Source organism: Camellia sinensis, chromosome 1, assembly GCF_055761805.1.
Source record: "Camellia sinensis isolate YWXY chromosome 1, ASM5576180v1, whole genome shotgun sequence".
NCBI lineage: Eukaryota > Viridiplantae > Streptophyta > Magnoliopsida > Ericales > Theaceae > Camellia > Camellia sinensis.
In genome coordinates, this window is record NC_138961.1 from 94599626 (window position 1) to 94622141 (window position 22516).

The following is a 22516-nucleotide window of genomic DNA, read 5'->3' on the forward strand; positions in this document are numbered from 1 at the left end:
TGGAGAATTTAGGAAACCCTGACTCGATGCGAAAGGCCACGCGTCCGTCATCACCAAAGTTGCCTCGGCTCGGGAACTTGGGTACGAATGGGGAAGGTCAGCTATGAGCACTCCCTCTCGCCCGATCCGAAGATCGGCCTCTACTAACCATGATATCCGTTTTTCAAAACGTTACGTGTTCTTAATCCGCTTATTAGCCTAGAATTACTATGTTATGCGCACAGCACAAAAGTATAGACTAGATTGCCTAATTTGGGAATAAGCATTGCATATCCGTTTGTTTTGAAAAAAACATTTTGGAATTTGCTACTCGCAAGTAGGCTAAAATACGGATTTCAACGAGTTTTTCCAACTCAGACAATCCAACCTTCACCCACGGGCATTTAAAAAGTTTATCACATAAACATCTAGCCACATGGTAAGCATGCTGTCATGATAGCATTCACACGCATGCGATATGCTAAAGCATGAAAATACTTACATCGTACTCCGTGCCAAAATAATAAACTAGTTAGCCAACATGCATGGTCCTAGTTCATGTCAAATTGACTAATGCAACACATACAGGATGCAATTAGAGTAGGCTCGGTTAACTTAAACATGGCATGTGAAATGCAATCAATTGATGCACGTATTCAATTTGGAATTGAAGTACAAATGCAATTAGCATGATGTACTGAGCCCGGTGCATGCAAGACAAATGTATAGATGCACGCATGCATAGCATAAGGTATGCTAATTTAAACATGCCCTAATCTACCTTCATAAGCAGGTAAATAAAAGGGAAGAAAGAAGTGGGGATTGGAAGACATGCACACGCACGCACCCACACTTATTACAGATTCGCCCTCGCCTGGAGGGACCAAATAAATATTACAGATAATTAACCTACAAGCTAATCAAATATTACAGGCCATCTAATTAGGTAAGCAAATTAACTAATCTAGGGAAGACAGATAAATCGCCTCGGGAAGAGAGCCCAATGCAATGCATGTTCGGTCCTGCTCGGAAGTGCACTGCCATGCATAGACTGCCTCTGTTTTCCCTACCTTGCCCCTCTGAAGACTGCCTAAGTCTCAGAATTGTTTCCCTGGACATTGGGAGACACCACCGGCTGAGTAGAATTGCCACCGGCAGTAGGATGTGGTCATCGGCTGTTGATGAAGCTATCGGCCATCAATGAATTGCCGGTCGGCACTGAACACTGCCGGTCGGCAAAGAATGTCTGCAGAACCTGCAATTGACAGCAGCAGAGGACAAGGCATAGCATGGCAATGCAATTCAAGCAATGTATGCACCAATCCTATCCCTTATCATGTGTATGACTCAAAGGGACATGGTCCTTGGTTCTCGGACCATCAATCGCGCATTTCAATGCGTGATGGCCCGAAGAATCAAGTGTGCACTTTGATTTCAAATGTAATGCACACAAACAAACAAAGGACCACTCCCTATCACTTGATCAAGGGACAAGGCATGCATGCCAGATGGAATGCAATCCTAAGCATGTAAACTAGCATGCAAGCATGAACATGGGCAATGCACAAACATGCAACAACATGTTAAGTGGCTAAAGGAGAGAATACATGCCAAAAGTATTACAACCTAAGCATACAACAACATATCATGCAACTCAAGCACTGCAACAAAATGCAATTACACATGGCATGTAACACAAGGTGAAATGGAGCGAATATGTGATGATATGCAAGGCATGCATGCAATAACATGAGAGGATGGTCTTACACTAATTTGCACAGCCCTATGCTAGGCCCAAAACAGTGGCCAAAGTGCCCAAAAGGAAGGACTAACACACAAGCACACATGCATGCAATGGGTGTCCAATACTTCAAGCATTTAAAATCAATTCTCAAGCACACTTAAGAGGATGCAAACATGGACTAATGTCATGCATTAAGCTCTGAAAATCATGCAAGAACATGGTGCCAAACCAAGCAAACAAGATAGGCTAAGCATGTGACAATGGTCCAAGATTCAAGGCAAGCTAAAAGGGGTATTTGACCACACTTAGCAAGATCAAACATGGCATGAATTTAATGACCAAAAACAGAGTTTTAGTACATAAAACAAAGCCAAAAAGACCACTTAGACGGCATCTAAATGGCTTGAATTCAAAAGCATGCACAAATGCACTTTCAAGGACCATACAACACAAGCTCATAAGGCATCAAGGAGGCATCCAAGGCAAGCATACAAGCATGCTAAAGGGACTGAAATGATGCTACAAATGGTGCCAAACCACTGAAACAAAGCAAGTAACGCATGCTATACCCTCACATACTTAAGGCCAACAAGCCAAAATGCAAAGGGGCTATACTAAACATGTCATGGCCGACCAAAATGACTAAGGACAGACCTCTAACATGGGAAAATAAGCACAAAAGCTTCACAAAGCTAGACCTAAAACATGCTTGAACAATGGTTTACAACCTAAGGCATGTTAAGGTCTAAACATGGCAATACAAGGTAGGTATGCTAAGCATGCATGGTGTACCAAAACCAACTAAAAACAGAGGCATATTATGACATAATAAGCACAAAAAACAATTAAGGCATGGTCAACATGAGCCCAAGCTAGGTGCTCCCTCAAGAGGCCAAAAATGGTCCTTTTCAAGGACAACAAGGAGAAGGGGTGGCCCTCTCCTTCTTGGGACCTAAAGGTATCATCATCACCTCTAAAATCCCTCAAGATTTCAATGGCGAGGAGGCCCAAACACCAAGGTCTCGGAGCTTACACAAAATGGCACAAAACGGAGCCTTACAAGGCTTAAGAGGGGTCAAACAACCTCAAACCACAAAACACTCTAAACAAACTATTTAGAGGGCCTAAAAAAAGAACTTTTTTATGTTATATACTAAATACAAAAACAATTGCAAGGTAGGAAAAAATACAATGTAAAAATGGGGAATAAAGGGACAAACTTCTTACCCTTGAAGACCTTCTTCACAAATGGTGGACCAGCTGCTTCCTTGAGCTTAAACCAGCCCCAAAACTCCAAGAACAGACCTCTAGTCCTTCAAGAACCAAGAAAAGGTGTAACACTATGTGTTTGTGTGCAATAGTAAGACACAAACACACTTATACACACACAAGAGAGATATAGAGATAGGATATGTATGAAACCCTAACCCTAGAACTCAAACCCTAAAATGGCTGTCTAAAATGTCTCCCCTTCAACAAGAGAGAAGACCTCTCTTTATAGAGCTTTTTTGTCTTGTAAAGCTTACAAGACAAGCTTCTAAAGAGAGAGATCCCTCCATACAGTGTATGGAGGGGAGCCAAATGCAAGACAGCTGTGTCAAAATATCTGTAAAAGCAGATGCACAGTAGTCGGCCGGCCAAAGATGCAATTGACCAAAAAAAGATAGCCGACCGGCCATCTATAGTGCCGGCCGGCCAAATATTTGGCCGGTGGCCACAAAACACAGCCGATGGCCTCAAGCCATGGCCGGTGATGGGTGGGGATGGTCTACAAGCCCTACCCTGCCTCTCAAAGGCAAAACACAAGTGTTTGGTGTCAAACCAAGCACAAAACAGTCGAGTCGAGAGGTCCTGCGACGAGGCGCGCTGCCAAGGCTTCCGGGAACTCAAGACGAACACAAACATGGAAAATCACCAAGTGTTCCAATGGTGACGTCCAAGTCTTGAGGACGGTCAAAAATGGGGTGTCTACAGTTGCCCCTCTTTGACAGAACTCGAAAGTCATAACAATGACGGGAGTGAATGTCAAAGCCCAGAGACGACCCATTTTTGACAAGGCCGAAGACTTAGACAAACATGTAAGACAAACAAGGTATGCGCCCAAAGGCGGGGGCAAAATGCAAGACAATGCACGAAGCCGAGCATAACTTATGATCATGCAAAGAAAAGCTGTAACGAAGCACACATGCAATAGTTTTAAGCTAGCATACACCAAACTAGACTACAATGCAGAAAGGATGTAAGAGAATTATGCAATTCTCAATACGTCTCACTCGGAGGATACAATACCTGTGCGGTTCGTCTGGTTGCACCAGCCTCAAATGAACCGTACATACAATATCATGCCTGTAAAGAAAATAACTCAACAGGTACGATGTTATTAGCAACATGCACAACATGCAAAATGAATGCAAGATGATATGCAATATATACAAAACCATGTATAAACAATGCAAATGAAGATGCAATGTGATTAAAACAATGCAAACTATATGCAAAGCAATCGAATAATGATCCAATCATGAGCGGTTCGAAACCACACCTATGTCAAATAGATTGATGGAGGTAACAAGTCTGTCTACCATAGAACGGTCAACTGAACTATGAGTAATGTAGACGGACATAAGAACAAGTATTGGGGGGGGGGGGATGACATAAGTGGGGAAATGACCCGCTGGAGAAAGGACTACGATCCTAATGCTGGATGCGACAATTACACTACAATGTAATATATAATGAAAATGCTGGGGAAATGGCAATGGATATGGCACGCGGGCCAAACCGAATCTTGCCTAGGAAAGATATGTACACATACAAGCCACGTCTAACATAGAACGGTCCACTGAACTATGCTTCGACACGAGAAGTATGGGCACATACCGGACCGAGCTCAACAGAGAAAGGCGCGAACCATAGGCGGAAGGTGATGCAATGAATGCATGCAAACTACAATGCAATATCTACAAATATGCAATGGAATGGAAATGGATACAATGGATATGGCCTGCGGGCCAAACCAAATCTTGCCTAGGAAAGGCATGTACACGTACAAGCCTCGTCTAACATAGAACGGTCCACCGAACTATGTTTTGACGTGAAAAGTATGGGCACATACCAGACCAAGCTCAATCATGGAAAGGTGCGAGCCCTAGGCGAAGGTGATGCAATGAATGCATGCAAGCGATAATGCAATATGCACTATATTCTAATGATGCATGACAATGCAACTATTTACGATGACGCATGACAATGCAATTATATTTTTTTGTTTTTGTTTTTGTTTTTGGGATGCAAATGATGCATGAAATGCATGTTGCATGGAATGCGCGACAACACGCGGCTTTTAAGATACACGACAATGTAAATGGACTGTGCACATCAATGCACTGAAGGTCTTGCACCTTCCGAGGATTTAAGGTCTCCTAGACCGTACAATACCTGTGCGGCTCGTTTGGTTGCACCAGCCTTAAATGAACCGTACATACAATATCGTGCCTGCAAAGAAAACAAACTTAACAGGTACAATGTGATTAACAATATGCATATTAATGTATTTGAAAATGCGTGACAACGCAGAGCAAGTGGGAAGCATAACAATGCTGTGAAGGCACAGACATGTAAGTGGAGCACGCGGTCTGCGCAGGCAACGAAATTGATCATAAGCATGCGGTCTACGCAAGCAATGAGATCGAACATAAGCATGCGGTCTACGCAAGCAGAACATGCGGTCTACGCAAGTAATGGAATTAATTACAAATATGCGTTCTACGGAAGGAAAACATGCGGTCTACGTAAGTAATGAAATTGAATGCAAACATGCGGTCTACGCAAGTAACGTAATTAATTATAAACATGCGGTCTACGCAAGCAAAACATGCGGTCTACGCAAGTAATGGAATTGATTACGAGTATGCGGTCTACGCAAGTAAAACATGCGGTCTACGCAAGAAATGAAATTGAATGTAAACATGCGGTCTACGCAAGTAACGTAATTAATTATAAACATGCGGCCTACGCAAGCAAAACATGCGGTCTACGCAAGTAATGGAATTGATTACAAGCATGCGGTCTACGCAAGCAATGTAATTAACCATAAACATGCGGTCTACGCAAGTAATGAATTTGAACAAACATGCGGTCTACGCAAGCAAAACATGCGGTCTACGCAAGTAATGAAATTGAATAAACATGCGGTCTACGCAAGTAATGAATTTGAACAAATATGTGGTCTACGCAAGCAAAACATGCGGTCTACGCAAGTAATGAATTTGAACAAACATGCGGTCTACGCAAGCAAAACATGCGGTCTACGCAAGTATTGAATTTGAACAAACATGCGATCTACGCAAGCAAAACATGCGGTCTACGGAAGTAATGAATTTGAAAAAATATGCGGTCTACGCAAGCAAAACATGCGGTCTACGCAAGTAATGAATTTGAACAAACATGCGGTCGACGCAAGCAAAACATGCGGTCTACGCAAGTAATGAATTTGAACAAATATGTGGTCCACGCAAGCAAAATATGCGGTCTACGCAAGTAATGAATTTGAACAAACATGCGGTCTACGCAAGCAAAACATGCGGTCTACACAAGTAATGAATTTGAACAAACATGCGGTCTACGCAAGTAATGAAATTGAACCAAACATGCGGTCTACGCAAGGAAAACATGCGGTCTACGCAAGTAATGAATTTGAACAAACATGCGGTCTACGCAAGCAAAACATGCAGTCTACGCAAGTGATGAATTTGAACAAACATGCGGTCTACGCAAGCAAAATAGGCAGTCTACGCAAGTAATAAATTTGAACAAACATGCGGTCTACGCAAGGAAAACATGTGGTCTACTCAAGTAATGAATTTGAACAAACATGCGGTCTATGCAAGCAAAACATGGGGTCTACGCAAGTAATGAATTTGAACAAACATGCAGTCTACGCAAGCAAAACGTGCGGTCTACGCAAGTAATGAATTTGAACAAATATGCGGTCTACGCAAGCAAAACATGCGGTCTACGCAAGTAATGAATTTGAACAAACATGTGGTCTACGCAAGCAAAACATGCGGTCTACGCAAGTAATGAATTTGAACAAACATGCAGTCTACGCAAACAAAACATGCGGTCTACGCAAGTAATGAATTTGAACAAACATGCGGTCTACGCAAGGAAAACATGCGGTCTACTCAAGTAATGAATTTGAACAAACATGCGGTCTATGCAAGCAAAACATGAGGTCTACGCAAGTAATGAATTTGAACAAACATGCGGTCTACGCAAGCAAAACATGCGGTCTATGCAAGTAATGAATTTGAACAAAGATGCGGTCTACGCAAGCAAAACATGCGGTCTACGCAAGTAATGAATTTGAACAAACATGCGGTCTACGCAAGCAAAACATGCGGTCTACGCAAGTAATGAATTTGAACAAACATGCAGTCTACGCAAACAAAACATGCGGTCTACGCAAGTAATGAATTTGATTGAATGCATGCAAGATGCAATGAGATGCGCAAAACCACGCGATGCGTTTTAGACAACACGAGCGCACAAGACAGTGCGATTGATATGCGATATGCATGGGGCAACTTTTGAGTTTTGTAAATGCCAAATGGATACGAAAAGGATACACCTCGCATGAATTCGAGTGCCGCGCACAGATGACACGACCCGAGGTCACAACGGAGGCCGGTTGAGTGTCGGAGATGCACTTTCTTGTACTTCTTTGAGCTATGAGGACCCAAAGCTACAGATTTGACCGAAAAAAGGATGCAAGAGGCTCACTGGCCGGAAGAGGAGGCCACCGGCTGTCCATTGGCCATCAATACATTCCACCGGCCAAATATTTGGCCGACCGGCCAAAAATGTAGCCGACCGGCCAAAAATGCCTGAATCGGGGCAAATTTGACTTTTCACCTCGGGTCTTTTAAAATAGGGTTCCAAACCCTATTTTCTTCACTTCCTCTTGCTCGAAATTTCTCCCCCCTCTCTCTAGATCATTTTCCTCCTTTGATTTCTTCATTTCTTGTGTTCTAGCCTCCATTTCGTAGTCTGATTCGCGAATACCTTCGCGTTTCAAACATTTTCATCCGAATATTTCTTCATTTCGGTGCTTCTTTTGCCATTTCCACCTTTTGGGGTTTATTCCCCTCGAGTTTCTCTCGACTTGCGTGCCTTTTTCACTTCCCGACTTCTCGGGTCACTTTTCACCCTCTCGGGTTGACTTTCCGGTTGACTTTCCACATTTTTGCCCGGTTTTCCCTTTTCCAGCTATTTTCTCACCATTTTTGACAAGGCCGACGATAATCCACAGGGCGGGACTCCCCCGGATCACGAGATGGATCCCAGGGTTGAGCTCTTCCCGGTGAGCGTCCGCCCGTTCGACCCGGCGACCTACCGGCCGGCGATTCATGTGCTACCTCCTGATGGACTTCGCCAGTTTCGGAGTTTCGACAGAGCGATGCCACTAGAGCTCCTCCTGTGTGAGCCTACATCTCACTTATCCTTCGGCGCTTCCGAGGTAACATTCCTTTCTCTGTTTTACTTTCCGCAATGTAGAATATAATAACTGCCATAGCTGATTACATTCTTTAACTGCTTAACTCAGATACACTGATACACTGTGCACTGTAGTTGATCGCAACCATACTGGCAACTGATATCTGTTTGAGGCTGACATGTGCACACACACTGCGTTGGCCCTGAATCACTCAAACACACCAACATAGTATACACCGTACACATTGTAGTTTATTGCAATCACACCGATACCCGATATCTGTTTGAATCTAAAAAGCTTGCATACGTGCTATATTTGTACTGAACCACGCCAACACGCTGACACGTCACACGTTGTAGTTCACTATAAGCACACCAGCACCCGGGATCTGTTTGAATCTGAAAAACTTGCACGCATGCTATATTTGTACTGAATTCTGAATGCCCTTCAAAACTACTATATTCAGTATTGCCTCACAATTGTTTGTTTGAAAAAAGGGAGATTCCCATACCGTCCGCGGGTATGGGAACATTGCCGCTCGGGACTGGTGTGCTAAGCTTCCCGACGTGGTTCGCCACATTGTGGACCAGGCGGGCTTCGGCGCTTTCTGTAGGGGATTATCCAGACTCACCGCGAGCAGGCCTCTCCTTGCTGCTCTAGTGGAGAGGTGGTGGGACACCACCGACTCGTTCCATGTATCTGCGACGGGAGACATGGCGATGACTCCCTATGATTTCTCAATGCTCACAGGCATCGAGGTAGGGGGAGATCCGATCCCCTTCGACACTGATATGGACGAGTGGACTGCCGCTCAGATCCATCTGCTTGGCGAGGTGCCACCTCTCGCCCGTCCAGGTTTTGTTCATTACTCCTGGTTTGAGGTGTAGTTCAGGGTCCGGCCCGCGTTGGTGGAGGAGGCTCCGATGACTCAGGAGGCCGTGGAGAGATATGCGCGCGGCTTTCTCATGTTCCTGCTGGGGACGACCATTTTTGCCGACCGGGCGAACACCGTGCCCCTCTGCCTGCTTAGCGCACTGGTGGATGTCAGGCAGATCTTGCACTATGATTGGGGTGGCACCGCTCTGGCCACACTCTGCGAGTATATGAGCTCGGCTTCCCGTGGCAGCGGACAGTTGCTCAGGGGCTACTGGCGTGCTTGGAAGGTACGTTTCTTTTCTGCTTTTCATTTCTGCTTTTCTATCTTCTGTACTCTGTACTGTATTCTGTATTGCACACACTGTAGCCTGCTTTTCACTAACTGTATACTGCACACACGGCACGCACATACACTCTGCTTTACACTGACTGTACACTGCTCACACTGTACACTGTACACAATACACTGTCTGCGCAACACACTGCACAATATGTGGCCCTGTTATTCCTGTTTTATTTTGCATTCCGCTCTTACTTGATAATCATATTGGTGCTTTCTCTGTAGTTGTGGGTCTATGCCTACTTTCCCAGGCTTGCACCTGTGCCAGACACGGAGACCCCCCTCGTCGTCCCGTTCTCGCGACGCTTTGACGGGAGATGTGGGCGGAGGCCACGTGAGACATTTAGCTTCTTTCGCCGCTACTTCGACACTATCACCCCTGCCGAGGTATGTTTTATTTCAGAATTTATCTAAGCCTTGCTTTTCACTGCATATTTCAATAACGATAGATAACAAACTGTATGTCACTTTTAGATCACTTGGCAGCCTTGGGCTCCGTTGCCGGCGACGATTCGGGACCGATTTGCCGGTGCTGAGGAGACCTCGCATTTCCGGATCTTACTGGAGGGCCCGGTCTGTCGGGCTTGGTACCTGGGTGAGCGTTTTCTATGCCAGACCCTAGGGTTACCAGAGTAGATAGTCCCGGTTCACCCTCCTGAGGACATGAGGGAGACCGAGAGACTCACTACCGAGCAGATGACCGATTATACTATCGGCTGGGAGGCGACCCGCTTCAGAGGCGTCGACGACTACAGAGAGTACGTGCAGACGTATATTATGCGGTCTCCAAGCGACGGCCGTCGAGCTGAGGGAGCCAGGCCCGTGGCGCTAGCAGCTAGGGCAGGAGCGAGAGCTAGAGCAGGAGCATCGAGGAGGGCTCGAGTCCGTGGCAGGGGCGGAGTTCAGGGAGGACAGGGGACCGGTTGGCCTGCTCTGCCCACTTTACTGACATACAGAGGGCAGGATGGGGCGACCTACCAGATCCCCTTTGCTCCTCCCCCGGCTGGTCATGAGTTAGTCGGCATCCCCGACTTGCCTCCGGTATGTATCACTTCATTTTGCATCTTGCATTGGCATTTCATTTCAGTTTATTTGATATTCCGCAGAGTACTGATATATCTTGTACTCTTGCAGGCGTCCTCCGAGTACACCCGGCAGTCCGTGGAGTTGAATGCCTCCATGATGGGGATGATACAGCGGACCTTCGTCCTCCTGGCCCTCTACAGCATTTCGGTATGTTCTTCTGACCACGGCCTCAAATCACTCACAAGCTGATTCATGTAATCTGATGCACGACACAACACCTGACACACTGATCTCACAACGTCTGATACACTGCATACACTGCATTCTGCACTGTACTCTGCACTGATAAACTGCTCACGGCATTCACACATTGTACTCATACACCGCGTTCTGCACTGATAAACTGCTCACGGCATTCACGCATTGTACTCATACACCGCGTTCTGCACTGATAAACTGCTCACGGCATTGACACACTGTACTCATACACTGCATTCTGCACTGATAAACTATCCACAGTATTCACACACTGTACTCATACACTGCATTCTGCACTGATAAACTGTCCATAGTATACTGATGCATTTTCCTTTTATGTACTTTTTCAGCCTCCCTTCCAAATTCCAGTTGTAGGAGGTGCTCCAGCTGGACCTTCCGTCCCCGCCCGAGGGAGAGATGAGGAGGGCAGACTATTCCCCCGCACCAAGGCGGGGCGCACTCATGTCAGGAGTAGTTCGCGGGCTCCAATCCCTGATGATGATGACGAGGAGTCGGAGGCGTCGGCAGAGTCGGAGGCGGAGTCATCGGAGGAGGAGACCGGAGGCGGCACTGGCTCGGGCTCTGATGATGATGCTGATGATGCTCCTGGACCTTCGTCCAGGAAGAGGACTAGGACAGACCGATAGCCCTCGGAGCCGCTTGACATGGATACAGATTTTTGTTGTTTTTCTTCTTTCTTGTACTTTTCCCTTTTGTTGGTAGTTAGGATACTTTGTACTGCCGCAGGCAGATTTTTGTTTCCAAAACTTGTGTTCTTGAAAATATGATGAAATGAAACACGCTTTTTATCTAAAAAAGTGTTTACATCCGTATATCTTTACATTCCATACTTTGCATTGCATCACACCATATTACACCTCAATGTAAATGAAATTGATTGGTTGTCTGACAATTGAACACTTGCACTGTAATAATCAGATAACTAAACAGCCAACAGCAAAATAACCCAAGCAACCCACTGCCTGATTCTGGACACACAGCCCTTACTCTACTGGGGATTAATCTGCATACAGCTCGTAACACAGCATTTGGTTCATTTTGTACACAGTAAATCCTGAAACCAGCTGGAGTTGAAACACAATCAAATATAGAGAATGGCAGAGCATTCTGACTATAAACGATTTTTCAAATTAAATAAGGGTTTTTCAAACCGGGGTATCGAGCCTACAACTGAACACAGCGGGGAGGACTCAAACAAAAGGGTACACGACCTAAACACAACGAGACACGCTCGGAAGAGACCTAAAACAAAGGTTGAGGTAAACAAAACAAAAGACACGACATACAGATGCGTTAACGAAGACGGGGGACCTCAGATCACGAGGAGCCAGTTTCTCTGGGTATTGTTTCCCACCCTTTTCTCATTTGTGATTCTCACATCACTCTAGCACTCAAGCTCGATTTTTCTCTCAAAACCCTTTGGCTCGCTTTTTCTCTCAACTTACACCTCCCTATTCTTTATTCTCTCATTTTCCATCCCTCCCCAGGATAATTGATGGGTGAATAGGAAGTTGCGGGTTCATGCCCGATGCCGTTAGCTCACAGCTATTTCTTCTGGTGGGTAGAGTGCCCTTCTGGCAAGTATGTTGACGACGGGGGAAAGACAGAACGCCTGACTCAACTGTGCCCCTAGTTCATCATTTTGACCATTTTTTCCATTTTGGCTTCCTACTAAAACAGTTTTGATCAGGATGAGAGTCAGATTAACATACTTGTCCGATTTTTTATTTGAAAACCATGCAGGTTAGGCTATAAGAACTGAAAATTTTCCTTTTTGGGTCCCAGAAAATGGTCCAATTTTGGAAAATGAAATAATTTTTGAGAAAACTTAGTCAACCTCAGTAAAAATTCTCAAAAACTATTTTTGCAAACGATCGGTTGTAAACAAGCGCGGAACTTACCCTCGAGATGCGCAACCTCGGATCGGAGGCAATGGAAAATTGCCCCTGGCTTGGAAGGGGTAGATGGCAACGGAAAGTTGCCCCTGGTTTGAATGGCGACTCGCGACGACTCGTGGCAACGGAAAGTTACCCCTTGTTTGGATGATGCCGCAGCAGTCAGCAAACAGTCTTCCTTGGTGGTGGTCGAACTCTTGGACACGGAGATGACGAAGACGGTCATAACAAATATATGGACACAGTCACTTTGGAAGCGTTGGCGACTGGACTTTGGGATGAAATCGAAACCATTGTATGGACTGAGATGCTATGAAAGCGTTGGGGGCTGGACTTCAAAATGAAGTTGCCTACGTATCCCAAACATGGGAATCAAGCCTTACGTAGTTCCGGTTAAGGTACACTCGGGTATTTTAACCTTCACTTTCCAGGCTCTAACTTTTGCCAAGGTGCCCAATGCGGGTTTTCGACCTTGCGAGCTTCTTTTCATTTTCTTTTTTGCATCTTTTTATTCTCTTTTTTGCTTTCTTTTTTTCTTGACTTTTTTTGTATTTTTTCTTTCTTTTCCTTCTTTTTTTTTTGTTCTTTTCTCTTGCTCTAACTTTTGCCTGGGTCGCCCTTCCGGATTTTCGGCCCAGCGAGCCTCTCAAAGGGTAAAAGTGTAACAAGTCTATGCCAAATGGTTTTAGGGTTTGGCAGCCATCCGTATCCAGGAGAGTGGCCGTTGGATTGATTTGCAGAAGAATCCGTCATGGTTGCTCCACGAGCTTCTTCTGGTGAGATCTAATCTTTTTTTATTCGGCTTCGGTGCCTCTTGTTCGAGGGCTGCTTCAAAACTGGCCACACGGGCCTTCTCCGACAGTTGACCGTTGAATTTTATGAATGAGTTCGAGGTTCAAAACAAACAGGTCGAATCTTGAGGCTAAGAGCGATCCTAGGCTGCACAATCTGAAGAGCGATTCCACACAGGTCTTCACAAGGCCGCGCCAAATATTTGTTTTTGAAAGTTTTTAAGAAAGCGACAAATCGCTCGCGCTGAAGATAGTGTGGAACCAATCTGGATCAAGCCAGGGTCCTTCTCAGTACTCACGCTAACAAGCATGGTTTCATTCATTAAAAGGCTTAGCATGCCTCTCTTACTCTCAAAATGATCAAAATTTTGCAAAACCTGAGGAATTCCTTCCTCTTCGTTTTTATCACCGCAGTGTTCAAAAGGGGTTTTTGAAAAACTTAGGTTAATGCAATGAGTTTGGCGCGCAGGAGAGCAGGCGAGATGTACTGTCAGCCCATTCAAATCCTTTGGCACAACTTAACTCATACTGAAAGCAAGCATGAAAATGAGATAGCCACAGCAGTTTTATTCAGATTTGTTGGTGTAATTGGCCCCTCGGCAGAAACAGACTCAAAAACAAAAACGGGTAATTACAAGACAAAACGGTGTTCGAGGCAACAACCCCGGAATCACCTGGTATTCTATACAAAGGGGACTGACTCGCTACAACAAGACAGACCCTTAAGCAAAAAGACTGACTCAAGACAAAGAGACAGACTCAAAACAAAAGACTGACTCGATACCCAAGCCAGAATTTACAAAGCTAATGTTCACAGATGCTCAAAAATGCGTGCCAGACGCCACATCCAAAATATACCAAATACCGCCCGCAGGTGGTTCACTTTCTGATTACATACTTGCAGTATCTGTGTCCTCAAAATCCAATAACTGGGTGGTAACGGACTTGGCTGAGGTGGGCGGGAGGATAACCTCGTTTTCAATCAAATCTTGCACCTCATGACGGAGGCGGAAACAATTGTCGGTAGCATGGCCTGTCTGCTGGTGGTACGCGAGTACTGAGCAGCATCATGCGTAGCAGGGAGATTCTTCGGGAGAGGCCGAGGCTCCAAGGGTTTAAGGTGTCCCCTCTCGGCAAGGATCTGAAGTGCCTTAGACAGAGGCATGTAGAGAGCATGAAAGACCCTGCGCCCTCGGGGCAAGTATTTTGAAGTCTGAGCGTTCTTACTAGACGCACAAGCAAAAGGGTCGGCAGGCACTGCCTTGGCTTTCTGATCTTTCCCAGGTGCAGGGGCGGGAATAGGAGGAACTGTTCTGGCATGACGGGGCCTATCCCGATTTTCTGACTGACTTGAACTACCCTCAGGTGGAGTGGGGAAAGCATCCTCCACAGTTTTTGCCATAACTGCAGATATCTGCTGCTTGTTCATCCCCCCGGCTGTCAAAGCCTCGACTGCCCGCAGCAGTTGTTCAATGGGATCGACATCTGCCTTCATTTTGTCGTTTCCTCTTGCCTCAGCCTGATCGAGGATTTGGGTTGATGTTGATATGTCATTACCATAGCTGGAGGCCATCTCCGGTTGGCTAAGTTCAATCACAATTTGCCCCAACAACGGGGGATCCTGAGGTACAAAACTCCCGGCATATGGTGCGGCTGGAGGTGAAGCTGACATTCCGTAGGTGAGATCCGCCACAGACCTCTGGAGATCACCTATCATCCCCATTAGTTCAAACGTAGTAGGCTCGCGAACCTGGTATAGCTGGGGGGCCTAGACCGGGTGCGCAACAGGCGACCTGGGTGGATGTGGCATATCAATATTGGTCTCACTTTGCAGAGTGATCCCTTGATCTAATGCAGCTGTCATAACCACAATCTCTTCTGAATTCTGCGTCATCATAAGTCCTGCCTCAGCAAAGGGGAACACTAGCTATTCTGTACCAGCTGTCCGAACTGAAAGAGACAACAAGCAGCATTTCAGCCCAAATGGATCAAACAAGGGTGTAGCTGAACAACTGTACTCTACTGCTGATCACTGTTCCCCAGAAATCACTGTCCCCAAAACTGAACCTGATACCCGCAGATAGCTGATTCTCATAAACTGACACTGATGCCCTCAGGTCTAATACTCAAACTTGCAAACTGATATGTACGTTCCTGTAGAGATACACTCTAAAGCACATAGCAGATAAGTGAGAGCCAAAACACCCCTATGTTGGGATAGGGTTTCCCTGTCCTATTTTGTCAGGAGCTAGGGTTTTACTATGCACGCAGCGGTTTCAAAGAACTTAGCATCGGGTAAGCAACCTGTCCTAGTTTGGAATGCTCACTATGGATTCCGAATATGCACTAGGTCGAATGGTCAAAAAAAGGGTGCCCCGGTAAAAACTGGGGTTTGTGTTCCCATACTGTCAGAGCCCACAACCGGTCAGCCTTATGGCATGCTTTGACAAAGTCAAGCCTCGGGTAAACCGTTCAGCAATGGCAGATGGCAAACACGGTGTCCTAGGCGCACCAATGCACATGCAATGCAAAGAGACACATAAGTGTAATCAAAACAGGATATCACGAGTTCGAGTCAAGCTCTCTAAATCCCCAGCAGAGTCGCCAAAAACTGTAGCACGCGCCCGCGAGGGGGCCCTCGCTACAGCTCGGACTCGATTTGAGTCACGGTTCTTAATCTGAACCAAAGAGTCCAAATCCGTCAAATCGTTTTGAGAAACAGATTTTTGAAAAGAAGTGCCAAACATGGACTGCTTTGCCAGATATAGAGTCGCCACCTAAATATTTTATTATGGGGAATTTAGGAAACCCTGACTCGGTGCCAAAGGCCATGCGTCCGTCATCACCAAAGTTGCCTCGGCTCAGGAACTTGGGTACGATTGGGGAAGGTTAGCTATGAGCACCCCCTCTCACCCGATCCGAAGATCGGCCTCTACTAACCATGATATCCGTTTTTGAAAACGTTATGTGTTCTTAATCCGGTTATTAGCCTAGAATTACTATGTTATGCGCACAGCACAAAAGTATAGACTAGATTGCCTAATTTGGGAATAAGCATTGCATATCCGTTTATTTTGAAAAAAACACTTTGGAATTTGCTACTCGCAAGTAGGCTAAAATACGGATTTCAACGAGTTTTTCCAACTCAGACAATCCAACCTTCACCCACGGGCATTTAAACAGTTTATCACATAAGCATCTAGCCACATGGTAAGCATGCTGTCATGATAGCATTCACACGCATGCGATATGCTAAAGCATGAAAATACTTACATCGTACTCCATGCCAAAGCAATAAACTAGTTAGCCAACATGCATGGTCCTAGTTCATGTCAAATTGACTAATGCAACACATACATGATGCAATTAGAGTAGGCTCGGTTAACCTAAACATGGCATGTGAAATGCAATCAATTGATGCACGTATTCAATTTGGAATTGAAGTACAAATGCAATTAGCATGATGTACCGAGCCCGGTACATGCAAGACAAATGTATGGATGCACGCATGCATAGCATAAGGTATGCTAATTTAAACATGCCCCAATCTACCTTCATAAGCAGGTAAATAAAAGGGAAGAAAGAAGTGGGGATTGGAAGACATGCACACACACGCACCCACACTTATCACAGATTCGCCCTCGCCCGAAGGGACCAAATAAATATTACAGATAATTAACCTACAAGCTAATTAAATATTACAAGCCATCTAATTAGCTAAGCAAATTAACTAATCCAGGGAAGACAGATAAATCGCCTCGGGAAGAGAGCCCAATGCAATGCATGTCCGGCCCTGCTCGGAAGTGCACTGCCATGCATAAACTGCCTCTGTTTTCCCTACCCTGCCCCTCTGAAGACTGCCTAAGTCTCAGAATTGTTTCCCTGGACATTGGGAGACACCACCGGCTGAGTAGAATTGCCACCGGCAGTAGGATGTGGTCATCGGCTATTGATGAAGCTATCGGCCACCAATGAATTGCCGGTCGGCACTGAACACTGCTGGTCGGCAAAGAATGTCTGCAGAACCTGCAATTGACAGCAGCAGAGGACAAGGCATAGCATGGCAATGTAATTCAAGCAATGTATGCACCAATGCTATCCTTTATCAAGTGTATGACTCAAAGGGACATGGTCCTTGGTTCTCGGACCATCAATCGTGCATTTCAATGCGTGATGGCCCGAAGAATCAAGTGTGCACTTTGATTTCAAATGTAATCCACACAAACAAACAAAGGCCCACTCCCTATCTCTTGATCAAGGGACAAGGCATGCATGCTAGATGGAATGCAATCCTAAGCATGTAAACTAGCATGCAAGCATGAACATGGGCAATGCACAAACATGCAACAACATGTTAAGTGGCTAAAGGAGAGAATACATGCCAAATGTATTACAACCTAAGCATACAACAACATATCATGCAACTCAAGCACTGCAACAAAATGCAATTACACATGGCATGCAACACAAGGTGAAATGGAGCGAATATGTGATGATATGCAAGGCATGCATGCAATAACATGAGAGGATGGTCTTACACTAATTTGGACAGCCCTATGCTAGGCCCAAAACAGTGGCCAAAGTGCCCAAAATGAAGGACTAACACACACGCACACATGCATGCAATGGGTGTCCAATACTTTAAGCATTTAAAAACAATTCTCAAGCACACTTAAGAGGATGCAAACATGGACTAATGTCATGCATTAAGCTCTGAAAATCATGCAAGAACATGGTGTCAAACCAAGAAAACAAGATAGGCTAACCATGTGACAATGGTCCAAGATTCAAGGCAAGCTAAAAGGGGTATTTGACCACACTTAGCAAGATCAAACATGGCATGAATTTAATGACCAAAAACAGAGTTTTAGTACATAAAACAAAGCCAAAAAGACTACTTAGACGGCATCTAAATGGCTTGAATTCAAAAGCATGCACAAATGCACTTTCAAGGAGCATACAACACAAGCTCATAAGGCATCAAGGAGGCATCCAAGGCAAGCATACAAGCATGCTAAAGGGACTGAAATGATGCTACAAATGGTGCCAAATCACTGAAACAAAGCAAGTAACGCATGCTATATCCTCACATACTTAAGGCCAACATGCCAAAATGTAAAGGGGCTATACTAAACATGTCATGGCCGACCAAAATGACTAAGGACGGACCTCTAACATGGCAAAATAAGCACAAAAGCTTCACAAAGCTAGACCTAAAACATGCTTGAACAATGGTTTACAACCTAAGGCATGTTAAGGCCTAAACATGGCATTACAAGGTAGGTATGCTAAGCATGCATAGTGTACCAAAACCAACTAAAAATAGAGGCATATTATGACATAATAAGCACAAAAAACAACTAAGGCATGGTCAACGTGAGCCTAAGCTAGGTGCTCCCTCAAGAGACCAAAAATGGTCCTTTTCAAGGACAACAAGGAGAGGGGGTGGCCCTCTCCTTCTTGGGACCTCAAGGCACCATCCTCACCTCTAAAATCCCTCAAGATTTTAGTGGTGAGGAGGCCCAAACACCAAGGTCGCGGAGCTTACACAAAATGGCACAAAATGGAGCCTTACAAGGCTTTGGAGGGGTCAAACAACCTCAAACCACAAAACACTCTAAACAAACTATTTAGAGGGCCTAAAAACAGAAATTTTTTATGTTATATACTAAACACAAAAATAGTTGCAAGGTAGGCAAAAATATAATGCAAAAATGGGAAATAAAGGGACAAACTTCTTACCCTTGAAGACCTTCTTCACAAATGGTGGACCAGCAGCTTCCTTGAGCTTAAACCAGCCCCAAAACTCCAAGAATAGACCTCTGGTCCTTCAAGAACCAAGAAAAGGTGTAACACTATGTGTTTGTGTGCAATAGTAAGATACAAACACACTTATACACACACAAGAGAGATATAGAGATAGGATATGTATGAAACCCTAACCCTAGAACTCAAACCCTAAAATGGTTGTCTAAAATGTCTCCCCTTCAACAAGAGAGAAGACCTCTCTTTATAGAGCTTTTTTGTCTTGTAAAACTTATAAGACAAGCTTCTAAAGAGAGAGATCCCTCCATACACATGTATAGAGGGGAGCCAAATGCAAGACAGTTGTGTCAAAATATCTGTAAAAGCAGATGCACAGTAGTCGGCCGGCCAACGATGCAATTGACCAAAAAAAGATAGCCGACCGGCCATCTATAGTGCCGGCCGGCCAAATATTTGGCCGTTGGCCACAAAACACAGCCGATGGCCTCAAACCATGGCCGGTGATGGGTGGGGATGGTCTACAAGCCCTACCCTGCCTCTCAAAGGCAAAACACAAGTGTTTGGTGTCAAACCAAGCACAAAACAGTCGAGTCGAGAGGTCTTGCGACGAGGCGCCCTGCCAAGGCTTCTGGGAACTCAAGACGAACACAAACATGGATAATCACCAAGTGTTCCAATGGTGACGTCCAAGTCTTGAGGAGGGACAAAAATGGGGTGTCTACAACATCTATTCGCCAGATTCGGAAAGGCCATGGTGAAGTCATATTGTAGAGCTTTGACGGCGGGATATTCATACAATTAGCATGAATTTGATGCTTATGGCATCGCTGAACAAAGTTGATAGAATCATCCTCCATGGTTGACCAATAGTAACCTTGCCTAAGGATCTTCCAGGCTAACATCACACCATTCATGTGTGCTCCACACTCTTCTCCGTGAATGGCATCCATAAGACGCTTCGGCTCTCTCTTTTCGACACACAACTTGTGCATTCCCAGATACCCTCTTTTGTATAACTTACTTCCACATATGATGAACTGGATGACCAGACGTCGTATTCTCCTTTTATCTTTGGTATTTGCCCCTTGTGGGTACATGTCCTTCTTAGTGGATCTTGCTAAATCTTAGAGAGAATATTGAAATTTGGTGGGTTTGTAGAGAGAATGGAGACCGAAGATGGCTATATGTATAGAGAGAGAGAGAGCTGAAAAAGTGGTCAAAACACCACTTTGGCATTAGTTTTGAGAAAAAAGAGCACAAAATTCGAGACTAACGCGTTGAAATCTATACATGCAGTTCTAATTCCAGACAAGCGGAATCCCAAATCTGCCCTAGCGGCTTGGTATTACATTTCACGAGCGAAATTGTCTAGAGGTGGCCCAAAAAATTCACATAAATCCGCTGGAGCTGTTCTTAATTCCGCACGAGCGAAAATTTTGCCTAGAAAACCCCCTCTACTAAGTAGGTCCGCTCAAGCGGTTCCACCAATCTGCACAAGCGGTTTTTCCAGGCAGCCCAAAAAATGATTTTACATCCCAAGACAATTTCTAACTCCCAAAACTCAAAATTTTTAACTCGAAAACATTAAGAGAGGTTAAGTAATAGTATAAAGAAATTTCAATGACTCAAAATGATGAATAAAACACCGAAAGAAATACATACTACTCCACAATACAAAATTATTCAAACCCAAAATCCGGGACATCACAGCTTCCCACCATTGTAAACTCAGTCGACAACCCTTGTTTGGCACCCTCGCAACCCTTCATTTTGCCAAAATCAAAGTCACAACCCCTCTCCCTTTACAAAACCCTAGCCACCATGATTTATCTCTTTAAAACCTTAGCCGTAGTGATCTCCCTTATCGATGACCAAAGTTTACAGTGGCGAGTGGTGATGGTGGTTGTGGTGAGTGGTGGTTGGGGTTAGGTTAGGTTTGAAGGAGTTAGGGGCATTTTTGGCAATAAAGGGTGTGTACATAGCAAAATTTGATATTTGAAAATCATTAAGTTTGTGCGTTGAGAAGAAATGTGCATTAAGAGGGTTTGATGTATGGCAATAGAATTACTCGAGCGAAAAAAATCGAGTTGGTGGCAATGGAATGGGTGATTTATAATTAATGAAAGTTAAAAGATGTAAGAAGATAATTCAATGAATATTAAATGTAATATTTTTTAGTATAATGTTGATACATTTACTAATTAATCATATGTCCATAACTTATGGATTATTTAGTTCATAAATATTCATGTAATTCCTTAACTATAAATATATAGATATTTCTAATGTAAAATGACAACATTACTGTAGACACCCCATTTTTGACCGTCCTCAAGACTTGGACGTCACCGCTTGAACACTCATTGATCATCCATGTGTTGTGTTCGTCTTGAGTTCCCGGAGGCCTCGGCTACGCGCCTTGCCTCAGGATCTCTCGACTCGACCGTTTTGTGTCTGGTTTTGCACCAAACACTTGTGTTTTTGCTTTGGAGGGCAGGGAATGGCTTTTGGAACATCCCCACACTCAACCGGCCATGGCTTGAGGCCACCGACTGTGTTAGGTTGCCATCGGCCAAATATGATGGTCGGCCAGCCAATTTGACTGCCGGTCAGCCACTTTTATGGTCGGCCTGCCAAATGTGGTTTTCAACAGATATTTTTGTAGACTTGGCAGCTGTCATTCCAGGCCATACACCAGCCCATGCCTGGACCTGGGACTTCTGAGGGGGCTGCAGATTGATATATCTTTATCAATCAAGTTCTCTCAAAAAGGAGAGATATACAAGAGGAAGAGGAGGAGATATACAACCTAAGGAGCAAAAATCTCACTCTCTCTACATTTTTTTGTCTCTCTCTCTCTAAGGTTTAGGGCTTGTTTGTGCTCAAAAGTGCATTTTCTTTGCACTTTTGCATACAAACACCTAGTTCTCTACTCCCTTTATTGAGCTGAGGTCCTTGAAGGTGATTTTTGGGGTGATTTGAAGCCTTTTCTTGGTCCAAAAGTTGTTGATTTGCTGCTGTGCTTCAAGGGTGAGCTTTTACCTCTTTTAAGCCTTGTTTTCATAGCTTCTTTTTCCATATTTGCAACTGTTTTTGAGCTTAACATATAACATAGAAAAGTCTTATTTTTTAGTGCTCTAAATAGTTTGTCAAGGGTGTTTTAAGCTTTGGGGTTGTTTGACCCCTCTTAAGGCTTCTTTGGCTTTTGTTTTGTGCCATTTCGGTTGAGCTCCAGGACCATTGTGTTTGGACCTCCTCACCACTGAAATCTTGAGGGATTTCAGTGATGAGGATGGTGCCTTGAGGTCCTAGGAAGGAGAG